Genomic DNA, 13,315 nt, shown 5'->3' on the forward strand with positions numbered 1-13,315 from the left:
GAAAGAATTGCTACCTTCTATGTGATCGAAAATGGATGTCAGTCACTATTAAGGCGCGAAACGGCAACGAAGCTAGGAGTACTGAGGCTGGGAACAAACGTAAATCGTGTAGATAGAGTAGAACCTTTCCCAAAAATGCTGGGGGTGAAAATTAAATTATCAATAAATCCAGATGTTAAGCCGGTACAACAGGCAATGCGACGAGTCCCTGTGGCTTTGGAGAAGAGGGTCGAAGATAAAATAGACCAAATGCTTGCACTAGATATAATCGAGCCGGTGTCGGGACCCAAGTCGTAGATTTCACCAATAGTGATTGTCGTCAAAGAAGGAGGCGAAATGAGACTGTGCATCGATATGCGCAGGGCAAATCAAGCCGTATTAGGCGAGAATTATCCACTCCCCACAAACTAAGAGGGGCCAAATTCTTTTCAAGAATTGACCTGAAATAGGCATACCACCAGTTAGCGTTGGACGAGTCCAGCCGCCACATCACTACGTTTATCTCACACAAGGGCATCTTTCAGTACAAGAGGCTGATATTTGAAATAAACTCAGCTCCTGAAGTATTTCAACGCGTGATAGAAACGCTTTTATGCTCGCGTAAAAACGCACTAAATTACATAGATTATATCATCATATTCGGAAGAACAGAGCAAGAACACGAAGAAGCTGTCAAAAAAGTGGTAGACATATTCAAAAACAACAATCTCCTACTGAATGAAGCGAAATGTGTGTGGAAGGTAAGGCAACTCAAGTTTCTTGGCCATTTGCTATCCGATGAGGGCATCGCACCAGATCCTAGTAAAGTCCAGACGATCAGGGATTTTCGGGCTCCACAATCAAAGGAAGAGCTGAGAAGCTTCTTAGGGTTGGTAACGTACGTAGGCAAATTCATCCCCGATCTCGCTAGCACGACTGAATCATTAAGATGTTTACTGAAGCTAAATTGCATGTTCACTTGGGATGAACCCCAAAAAGATGCGTTCAACAAACTAAAACTCGCTCTCTCTGAGATACCTAAGTTGGCATATTTTGACCCTAACAAAAAAACGCGGGTCATAGCGGACGCTAGTCCAGTTGCGCTAGGTACGGTATTGTTGCAAACCGATCTCGCTGGCGAGGCCCAAGTCATATCATTCGCAAGTAAAAGTCTTTCAGACACAGAGAAGCGATACTCTCAAACGGAAAAAGAGATTCTGGCACTGGTTTGGGCAGTCGAGAGGTATTACTATTACCTGATGGGTTAGAATTCGAGCTAGTCACTGACCATAAGCCACTAGAGGCAATCTTCAAGCCGACGTCGAAACCACCTGCTAGGATAGAAAGGTAGCTCCTTATGTTACAGCCTTTCAAATTTAAGGTCACATATCGGCCAGGCAAAGAGAATATTGCGGACTCCGTGTCAAGGCTCTGCAAAATCGTGAATGCAAACACCTTTAACAACGACCAAAACAATAACATTTTTCACATTGTCGAGAGCTCCATACCTTCAGCTATGGGAATATGCGAGGTTGCGAAGGAAAGTACCAAGGATCAGGAATTGGTAGACGCTGTATCATACGTGAAAAATGACTTGTGGGAGACGAACAAAACTAGCACATTTTATCCATTCCGGTACGAATTGTCGGCGGTAGGCGACATCTTACTTCGAGGCACTCGAATCGTTATACCAAAAACTTTAAGAGAGAAAACGCTACAGCTGGCCCATGAAGGATATCCGGTGGAATCGGCCATGAAGCGGAGATTACGGTCCAAAGTGTGGTGGCCATTAATAGACAGAGATGCGGAATCATTTGTGAAAAGATGCGTAAATTGCTTACTAGTTTGTCAGCCAAATAAACCAGCACCAATGCAAAGGCACTCGTTTCCGAATGGACCATGGCAATGCGTGGCCACTGATCTTCTCGGTCCACTCCCAAATGATGGACACGTTTTGGCATTGATCGACTATTATTCCCGATATCAAGAAGTCAAGTTCACTAAAAGAATTACATCTGAAGTCATAATTTCCATTTTGCGAGAAATTTTTAGTCGGTTGGGGATACCAAATTCATTAAGAGCGGACAACGGCCGGCAGTTTGTGAGTGCGGAGTTTAAGAGTTTCTGTCAAACCCATAACATGGAACTAATCACAACCCCCCATACTGGCCGCAGGCTAATGGAGAGGTCGAGAATATTAACCGCTCGTTAGTAAAACGTTTAGTAATAGCACGTAACAACAAAAGAGACTACAAGAGGGAAATTCAGGACTTTACGCTTATGTACAATGTTACCCCTCATGGTACAACTGGGACATCACCATTTGAACTTATGTTCAGTCGCGTTATCAGAGATAAGATCCCGGGGATACAAGACTTGACAGGCGATATGCTGGATTCAGCGGCCAGAGATTTAGACATGATCAACAAGTGGAAGGGGAAAGAGAAGGCAGATACGAAGCGCGGAACGAAAGAACCTGATATTGAAGTGGGAGATAAAGTGGTTTTACGAAATGTTATATTCCCACACAAACTCACACCAACGTTCGATCCAACGGAGTATGTAGTAAAGGAAGTAAATGGAAACGAGGTGACGATAGCGGCGAATGGGAAGTCGTTGAGAAGAAACATAACCCATGTCAAAAGACTGCCAGTTACCAAAAACGGTAATCCTTCTGTTTCAGGAGAACACCAAAACGCCGCAGAATTAGCTACACCGTCTGCTACCACGACAACAGTACCAACGAAGGTCGCAAGTGACATGGCGAGGCGTCGTCAGCAACACCTACCGCATAAGGCTGTAACAGTTTCATCATCAACAATTCCCACTGCCTCAAATTCATAGCTGGAAAGGAGACTCAAAAATAAGGGAGAGATGTATAGACCTGTATGTGTGTGTGCGTGCACTCATGACAGTGGATGACGTTTGATGAAGACCAGCGAGTAGTTGTTAGTTACCTAGTTAGTTGAATATATGTATTACGGGTGTATGGTTGTGAACTCATTGGCTTCGAGCACATAATATTTGTGCAACTTTCAACTATAATTAAATATACTTTATTAACGTATTTGTGTGACTCATTATTGTGTACGCATAGCATAACAGGTGAGTTATTACAAGCTCTATAGCAAAAAGAACAACACATATACAAGTAGGAACACATTCACATTTTTCAAAGCTCTAGAGCTTACGGGAGGGTGCCCAGGAAGCATTTTTTGAAAATTTTGATTCAAAAATATTTAAATATACCATAAGATGATTAAATACGTTCAAATTTGAAAGCACTTTCTGTTCGAAAATCGTCGGGAGAAAAATGTGCTCTAAATCTTATTATTCTGGAATAATCATTATGATTCCTATTTCGAAACGTTTTGTTCACATTTGATATTCTAAAATTTAGCTTTAATTGTTTTAGAGTAATATTTGACTGGTTTTCACATTAATTTTCTGATCATATTCGTGAACATATGTATTTCAATCGTTTTGGTTGAGATTTTTGAATCATTTTTGTATGCGATTATGATGCATTTATTCTTCATATCTCCTTCAAAATAAGATACTACATAATAATCTTTTTACATCAAGGGAAGAAAGCATGCAAAAGTGAGCTATTTGAACCACTGCTCACTCGCAAACAAACTTTACCGATATACACCTGCGACTACAACTTCCAACATCAGCTATGATCGTCAATATCTTAAAATCCGATACGGTACCTGTCTCTTCAACCTGTCTCTTTCCACCTTTGTCATTCCCGAAAAATGGAATATGGCCAAGGTGGCCACGCTACTAAAGCCTACGAAACCAGCTAACATAGGAGAGTCATATCGAGCGATATCTATCCTATCGGCAGTAGCCAAGACACTTGAAGCTATTTTGCTACCTTATTTCAAAGCAAATTTGCAACTAGCCTGTCGTCAGCATAGTTTTAGAAAAATTTATAGTACAACCACCGCGCTAAATGCCATTGCCCCCCAGATAAATTGCGGTTTAAATCAAGACCCCCACCATAGGACAGTACTCGTTGCGCTAGACCTATCAAAAGCTTTTGATACGGTCAACCATGGCACGTTACTGCAAGACCTGGAAGGGTCTACCCTTCCCCCAAGTCTTAAAAGGCCGACCGCAAATTATCTGGGTGGCTGGCAGGCATCGGTGCAATTTAGAAACGCAACATCAAAACCAAGAAGAATTAAACAGGGGGTGCCACAGGGTGGTGTCCTTTCCCCACTTTTGTTTAACTTCTACATATCAAAGCTACCTTCGCTACCAGAAGGAGTTCTATCGTTTCCTACATCGATGATTGCACAATAATGGCCCCAGGCCCACATTTCGATGAGCTTTGCAACAAAATAAATGGCTCAGGGAGCTCTCCAGTTTTTTCACCTCGTGAAACCTGACATCATCGACTAAATCATGTTGTTGTTGTTGTTATTGTAGCAGTGCTTCGCCTCACCTAATAGATGCGACCGATCACAAATTGTCAGCAGGTTAGGGGATCAGAATATACCCGGGGTAGGTATGCCTGTCGTAAGAGGCGCGTACTGTTCTTTGAGTACTGGATTCACCGGGCAATTCCTGGCATAAAGGTCCGACGCCTGTTTGTGGAGTTCATTGAGGACCTGCTTGTGTTTTTTGCTTCATACGGCTGAGTTGTCAGCTGCCGTATTTCCTCAAAGTGCTTACGGAGATGACTCCTTAAGCCCTAGGCGGTGTTGGCTCATCAATCAGCTGTCTGTTGAGATGACCAGGTCTCTGGGTATTCAACAGGAACTGTTTGGTTAGCATCTCATTTCTCTCCCTGATTGGGGGTAAACTCTCCTAATTATGTAGATGGTGTTCTAGGGACATAAGAAGACAGCCCGTGGCGGTTCTGAGAGCAGTATTTTGGCAGGCCCGTAGCTTCTTCCAGTGGGTAGCTTTTAGGCTTGGCGACCATATAAGGGACGCGGCTGTCCAATTGCTTTGTATGTGGTAATGAGGCTTGGATGAGGTGTTGTGAAGCAGCTGAGGGCACAATAGGCCAATGGTCGCCGTGCGATCCTCAATTAATTATCTGTCTATGTGGTAATGAGCGTTTCTTTGTTTTTCCACAAGTACTGCAGCAAGGGATTTGGTTATTTTATTACGGCTCTGGATTTTCGGTACAATTGCGGCTGCATGCTCACCAAAATATAGATCCTGATCTAACGACACACCCAATATTTTGGGGTGAAGGAAAGACGGTAGCGTAGTGCCATCGGTGTGGATGTTCAAAATGGTCGACATTTGGTACGTCCAAGTTGTAAATAAGGTCGCGGAGGATTTAGTCTGTGATAATGCCAGATTTCGCGAGGCGAAAAAACTGGAGATAGTAGTTGTTTGTTCTGTTGCAAAGCTCATCGATCTGTGGGCCTGGGCCTGTGGCCATTATTGTGCACTCATCGGCGTAGGAAACGATAGTAACTCCTTCTGGTGGGAAAAGTAGCTTATATATGTAGAAATTAAACAAAAGCGGGGATAGGACACCACACTTTGGAACCCCTGGTTTAATTCTTCTTGGCTTTGATGTTTCGTTTCTAAATTGGAGCGATGCCTGCCGACCACCCAGATAATTTGAGGCCCACTTCTTAAGACATGGGGGAAGAGTAGACCCTTCCAGGTCTTGCAGTAACGTACCATGGTTGACAGTATCAAAAGCTTTTGATAGGTCTAGCTCAACGAGTACAGTTTTATGGTGGGGGATTTGATTTAGACCGCAATTTATCTGGGTGCTAATGGCATTTAGCGCGGTGGTGCTGCTATGGAGTTTTCTGAAGCCATGCTGATGACAGGCTACCTACAAATTTGCTTTGAAGTAGGGGAGCAAAATGGCTTCACGCGTCTTGGCTACTGGCGATAAGAGAGATATCGGTCGATATGACTCTCCTATGTTAGCTGGTTTCCCAGGCTTTAGTAGCGGGAGCACCTTGGCCATTTTCCATTTTTTTGCGAATGGCAAAGGTGGAAAGAGATAGGTTGAAGACATGTGCTAAATATTTGAAACCCTCTTTCCCTAGGCTTTTAAGCATCTGTATGGCTATGCCGTCTGGGCCCACCGCTTTGGATGGTTTAGTATGACCGATGGCATCCTCAAACTCTTTAGCGGTGATGGCAATTGGTTACGCGCTGAATTTATGTTTATGTGCGTGTCTGTTGGCCCTCCGTCTATCTTTGTCGACCGTAGAATGCATTATATATTGTCGGCAGAAAGCGCTCGCGCATTTTTTCGCATCCTACAGCACTTTATCGCCAATGGCGATGGAAACTTTGGCATTGTGCCTAGACGGATTCGATAGGAACTTTACGGTGGACCAAAGTTTACCTATACTGGCAGAGAGGTTACAAACACTCAGGTGCTCCTCCCATTTTGCCCGCTTGTGTTCATTCACAAGCAATCTGATGCGTTGGTTTATATCCCTTCTTTGGGGCTCGCCGGGATCGAGCTGTCTTCTAAGGTCACGTTCTCGCTAAATTTGTGGCCTCCACCGGAAAGTGGGCCGAATTTCGCAATTGCGGGAATGAAACGAGCCAAGGCGGATTCAATGACCTTGCGGAAAGCATCTTGGCGGGCATCAGTCGGGATAAGGAGGGCAGCAAAGCGGTTGTCTGTAGAGGATTTGTATTCGTCCCACTTTCCTGTTTTAAAGTTTCTGAAAGTGTATTTTTCTGTGACGATGAAGTCGGCGGTATGCTCGAGCGAAATAAGTATAGGCAGGTGGCCGGATGCCAATGTTACAATCGGCTGCCAGTTGACGCAGTTTACGAGTTCTGCGCTCACGATTGATATATCCGGCGAAATGTGACAGCTTCCTACCATACGCGTGGGGTTGTCTCCGTTTATTGTGCAGAACGAGGTTTCTTCTATTTGATCCGCCAACATCTCACCCCTACTTTCCGCCCGCAAGTTTCAATGCCATAGATCATGATGAACATTGAAATCGCCTAAGATAATGCGATTGTTGCCAGTGAGTAAGGCGCTGATATTAGGGCGGTATCCACTGGGGCAACAGGTGGAAGGAGGGATGTAGATGATGATTATTTTTAGGGTTGTATCGCCTGACTGGACAGATAAGCCTTGACATTCTAAGACACTGTCCCTGCGGCCGATGTCGGGATCAAATATGTGATATTGCACAGAGTGGTGTATGATAAACGCGAGGCCGCCTCCATTTCCGCTCTCGCGATCTTTTCTGTGGACATTATACACAGAACAGGTCTCCAGAGCAGATCTTGCTGTGTGTTTAGTCTCTTGAATCGCAGCAATGCGGATGTTGTGCCGCTTCATGAAATCGACTATCTCCGTGATCTTCCCAGTTAATCCATTACAGTGTAACTGCAGAATTCTGAAGTGCATAGGGAGAGACGTCGTCGCTCTGGGAGTAAGTGACTGGTGACTACGCCTGGGTTGTGGAAGGCTAGGACGCAAGTGCTGTTGTGGCCCTGGGACTGGACGTCCTTGGGTAAGCATTGTGGTACCCGGTGCATTTGGGTATGTGGCCTGGCAACATGGCGCAATAAAACCCGTCGGGGGGTTGCCGTCGCGGAGGCCAGAACATCTAGAAAAGTGGCATCGTCCATGGCATGAGCTGCATTCGACGGATGTCGCAAACATATATGCCAGCACAGGCAAACGGTGCAAAGGGAGGTAGGGACTAAGAGTCTCTTTCCCTGACCTACACAATTGCTGCCGGAAAAAGGGGGGGGGGGGAGAAGACGAGGGCATAGTCTGATGCTGGGAATTGCTCCCGACTCTACTACGCGCTAAGGCGTAGACTACGGGACGCCTTAGGGCGTGAACACCAAGGAGCCACAAAAGATTTATAGAAGTTGCCAGGACGTCTGGTTTTGGGATCTAGGCCAGAACAACCTGTCCGATGCAACCATCACTTACACGAGACACACTGACAAGAGTATGACCATCCTAAAAAGATTCTTTCCCGGCAGATGCAGCAAAACCATTTCTCAGGACCGGGGTCAGGAGACGGACCCGGATTGGGTTCGATACCTTCCCGGAACAAGAGAATATGGAGCAGTCTCGCTGCACGGAACTGCTGGGAGGACGACAATTTGTGGGAGGGATGCAACAAATTAAATGGGGTTATACTGAAATGACAGTCCTTGGTCGGGAAAAATCCCGAGTCGCTCCGGCACATAGAACCGACTGCCTTGGGAAGCGTCGACTTGGGAAGTTTCGACTAAATGATCGGGCACACCTATTGGATGGGGCGAAGCACTGCTACAACAACAACAACATCACAAATTGTCATCAATATCCTCTAGCGGGATTCTAAGGAAACTTGCTGTTTCAACAGGGGTGGACCATAATGAGAGGGCTGTTAGAGGCTTTGGTTCCACATTACAATTGAAGAGCTGGTTGGTGTAATGTGGGGACACATCGCAGGCAGGGCATACATTTTTGAGCTAGAGTTACTCGCGTTTCCCTAGGCAATGTGCGTTCCTCTTCTGCATGTTTAAGGTATTGTTCTTTGAGTACAGGTTTCACCGGGTAATTCCTGACATTGAGGTCCGACACCTGTTTGTGGAGTTCACTGAGGGCCTGCTGTGTTTTTTAGCTTCATACGGCTTTGTCCTCAGGTGCCGTATTTCATCATCATCACTCAGATGTCTGTTGGGATGCCCAGGTTTCTGGGTATTCAACAGGAACTGTTTGGTTAGCACTTCATTCCTCTCCCTGATGGGGAGTAATCTCGCTTCATTATGTAGATGGTGTTCTGGAGACATAAGAAGACAACCCGTGGCGGTTCTGAGGGCAGTATTTTGGCAGGCCTATAGCTCCTTCCAGAGAGTAATCTTTAAGCATGGCGACCATATCGGGGACGCGTAGCATGCAATCGGCTGGCCAATTGCTTTGTAAGTGGTAATGAGCGTTTCTTTACCTTTTCCCCAAGTACTGCCTGCAAGAGATTTGAGGATTTTTTTACGGCTCTGGAAATTGTGGCTGCAAGCTCACCAAAATGTAGATCCTGATCGAACGCCACGCCCAAGATTTTGGGGTGTAAGACACTCGGTAGCGTAGTGCCATTGACGTGGATGGTAAATATTGTCGACATTTGGGACGTCCATGTTGTAAATAAGGTCGCCGATGTTTTAGTCGGTGATAATGTCAGGTTTCGCGAGGTGAAAAAACTGGAGAGATCAGGGAGGTAGCCTTTTATTTTGTTGCAAAGTTCATCGATCTGTGGGCCTGGGCCTGTGACCATTATTGTGCAGTCATCGGCGTAGGAAACGATATTAAATCCATCTGGTAGCGAAGGTAGCTTTGATATGTAGATTTTAATTAATGTTGCAAAAATATCTCGGAATATGTTGTGAGATTAATCAAATCTAATCGTCACTTGCTCTACTTGAGTGAGGAGTGCGTTGGTATGCCGGATAAGCTCTGCAAATCACTTTACTCTGTGCTATCTGCTCAAAAACTTGGTTTTGAACTCATCTCAAGTGCTATTGATAACAAATTTTTTAATTTTTCAAAACAATTTGATTATCTTAAAGAATTGTTAATGAACTCGTTGCAATCATCCAACAACAACCTGAACGTTCGTGAAAGTTCTCCGAATGTCAACAACAAAAACAATGCGTCAACTTCCCCGTCTAGTCCTATCATACACAACAACAACTCATGTGTCGCCAGTTTGCAATCAAATCCTCTGCAAATATCAAACGGTCTTTCTTCCAACAATGGTCGTGCCTTGCCTACATTTTCTTATTCGTCTACATCTACTTATTCTAACGAATCATACACATACAAACGAACAAACACAATCATCAAAGTCTGTCACTAATAACATTTCTACTGCATCTACAATTTCTACTTCTACACTTGCATTTAATACGCAACCACTCGTGTCAAATACTCTCACTATTAATAACGATAATACTCCTACAAATACATCAGCAGCAACTAAGGTAAAGTCTACTGCCAACTCCAAGCAGAGAAGAAATATGAAAAATTCAAGCAATCCGATGACTGCCACTAACAGTGAGTTATCAACTACTAGCACTCTGCCATCTTCTTCCGCTACATCATACGCCAATGCTGCTGCCAGCTTTCTTAATAAATCACCTCTGCCATCAAATGCCCACATTACAGTCAAGCCTAGCATAAATGCCCCAAAAAAAAAGTCGTGTATTCATCAGTTGTTAGTGGCAATAAGTATGGGTTCCTCTTCCGCGAGTTTTGGATAATTTTCGTTAAGTAGTGGACTCACCGGGCAATTCCCGGCATAAAGGTCCGACGCCTGTTTATGGAGTTCACCAAGGACCTGCTTGTGTTTTTTCACTTCATACGGCTGGGTTCTCAGGTGCCGTATTTCCTCAAAATGCTTACGGAGATGACTCCTTAAGCCCCTAGGCGGTGCTGGTTCATCAATCAGATGTCGGTTGGGATGCCCAGATTTCTGGGTATTCAACAGGAACTGTTTGGTCAGCATCTCATTTCTCTCCCTGATGGGGAGTATTCTCGCCTCATTATTCAGATGGTGTTCTGGGGACATAAGAAGACAGCCCGTGGCGATTCTGAGAGCAGTATTTTGGCAGGCCTGTAGTTTCTTCCAGTGGGTGATTTTTAGGCTTGGCGACCATATGGGTGACGCGTAGCACGTAATCGGCTGGCTAATTGCTTTGTATGTGTCATGAGCGTTTCTTTATCTTTTCCCAAAGTACTGCCAGCGAGGCATTTGAGGATTTTGTTACGGCTCTGAATTCTCGGAACAATTGCGGCTGCGTGCTCACCAAAATGTAGATCCTGATCAAACGTCACACCCAAGATTTTGGGGTGTAGGACAGTCGGTAGCGTAGTGCCATCGACGTGGATGTTCATAATGGTCGACATTTGGGACGTCCATGTTGTAAATAAGGTCGCGGAAGATTTAGTCGGTGATAATGCCAGGTTTCGCGAGGCGAAAAAACTGAAGAGTTCAGGGAGGTAGCCGTTTATTTTATTGCATAGCGCATCAATCTTTGGGCCTGGGCCTCTGGCCATTATTGTGCAGTCATCGGCGTAGGAAACGATTGTGACTCCTTCCGGTGGTGAAGGTAGCTTAGATATGTAGAAATTAAACAAAAGTGGGGATAGGACACCACCCTGTGGCACCCCTTGTTTAAATCTTCTTGGTTTTGATGTTGCGTTTCTAAATTGCACCGATGCCTGCCAACCACCCAGATAATTTGCGGTCCATCTTTTAAGACATGGGGGAAGGGTAGACCCTTCCAGGTCTTGCAGTAACGAGCCATGGTTGACCGTATCGAAAGCTTTTGATAGGTCTAGCGCTACGGACGATACGACTCACCTATGTTAGCTGCTTTCCCAGGCGGGACCACCTTGGCCATTTTCCATTTCTCGGGTATGACAAAGGTGGAAAGAGACAGATTGAAGACATGCGCTAAATATTTGAAAACTTCTTTCCCTAGGTTTTTAAGCATCGGCATGGCTATGCCGTCTGGGCCCACTGCTTTGGATGGTTTAGCGCGACCAATGGCGTCACCAACCTCTCTAGCGGTGATGGTAATTGGTGACGCGCTGAGTTTGTGTTTATGTGCGTGTCTATTGGCTCTCCGTCTATCTTTGTCGACCGTAGGATGCATTATATATTGTCGGCAGAAAGCGCTCGCGTCCGACAGCACTTTGTCGCCAAAGGCGATGGAAACTTTGTTGTTGTTGTTGTTGTAGCGATAAGGTTGCTCCCCGAAGGCTTTGGGGAGTGTTATCGATGTGATGGTCCTTTGCCGGATGCAGATCCGGTACGCTCCGGTACCACAGCACCAATAAGGTGCTAGCCCGACCATCTCGGGAACGATTTATGTGGCCACATTAAACCTTCAGGCCATCCCCTCCCTCCCCACCCCCAAGATCCATGAGGAGCTTGGGGTCGCCAGAGCCTCGTCTGTTAGTGAAACAGGATTCGCCGCGGATAGGTGAGGTTGACAATTGGATTTGGAGAAGCTATATATTGCGCTGGCAACCTGAAGGGTTGCGCTACACACCCCTTGAATCTGGTATTTTAGTCGCCTCTTACGACAGGCATACCTACCGCGGGTATATTCTGACCCCCTTACCCGCTGGGGTAATGGAAACTTTGTCTTTGTGCTTAGTCGGATTCGATAGGGACTTTACGGTGGACCAAAGTTTACCCACACCGGTAGAGAGGTTACAACGTCTTAGGTGCTCCTCCTATTTCGCCCGCTTGTGATCATCCACAAGCAATCTGATGGGTTGGTTTATATCCCTTATTTGGGGGTCGCCTGGATCAAGCTGTGTTATAAGGTCACGTTCTCTCGCTAAGTTTGCGGCCTCCGCCGGGAAGTGGGGCCGGATTTCGGGAATTCTCCCGGCGGGAATGAAATATGCCGAGGCGGATTTAATGACCTTACGGAAGGCACGCTCCCCTTGGCGGGCATCAGTCGGGATAGGGAGGGCAGCAAAGCGGCTGTCTGTAAAGGATTTATATATTTTTCCCACTTTCCTTTTTTGAAGTTTATGAAAGTGCGTTTTTCAGTGACGATGAAGTCGGCGGTACGCTCAAGCGAAATAAGTATGGGCAGGTGGTCGGATGCCAGTTGACGCAGTGGCAAAGACGCTTGAAGCCATTTTGCTCCCTTATTTCCAAGCACATTTGAAGCTAGCCCCTCATCAGCATGGCTTCAGAAAACTTCATAGCACTACCTCCGCGCTAAATGCCATTGGCACCCAGATAAATTGCGGTTTGAATCAATATCCCCACCATAGAACAGTACTCGTAGCGTTAGACCTATCAAAAGCTTTTGATACGGTCAACCATGGCTCGTTACTGCAAGACCTGGAAGGGTCTACCCTTCCCCCATGTCTTAAACGGTGGACCGCAAATTATCTGGGTGGTCGGCAGGCATCGGCGCAATTCAGAAACGAAACATCAAAACAAAGGAGAATTAAACAAGGGGTGCCACAGGGTGGTGTCCTATCCCCGCTTTTGTTTAATTTCTACATATCTAATCTACCTTCACCACCGGAAGGAGTCACAATCGTTTCCTACGCCGATGACTGCACAATAATGGCCACAGGCCCAGGCCCAAAGATCGATGATCTATGCAATAAAATAATCGTCTATCTCCCTGATCTCTCCAGTTTGTTCGCCTCGCGAAACCTGGCATTGTCACCGACTAAATCTTCCGCGACCTTATTTACAACATGGACGCCCCAAATGTCGACCATATTGAACATCCACGTCGATGGCACTACGCTACCGACTGTCCTACACCCCAATATCTTGGGTGTGACGTTTGATCAGGATCTACATTTTGGTGCGCACGCAACCGCAAT

This window comes from Eurosta solidaginis, chromosome 5 (assembly GCF_040869045.1).
Source record: "Eurosta solidaginis isolate ZX-2024a chromosome 5, ASM4086904v1, whole genome shotgun sequence".
Classification (NCBI taxonomy): Eukaryota; Metazoa; Arthropoda; class Insecta; order Diptera; family Tephritidae; genus Eurosta; species Eurosta solidaginis.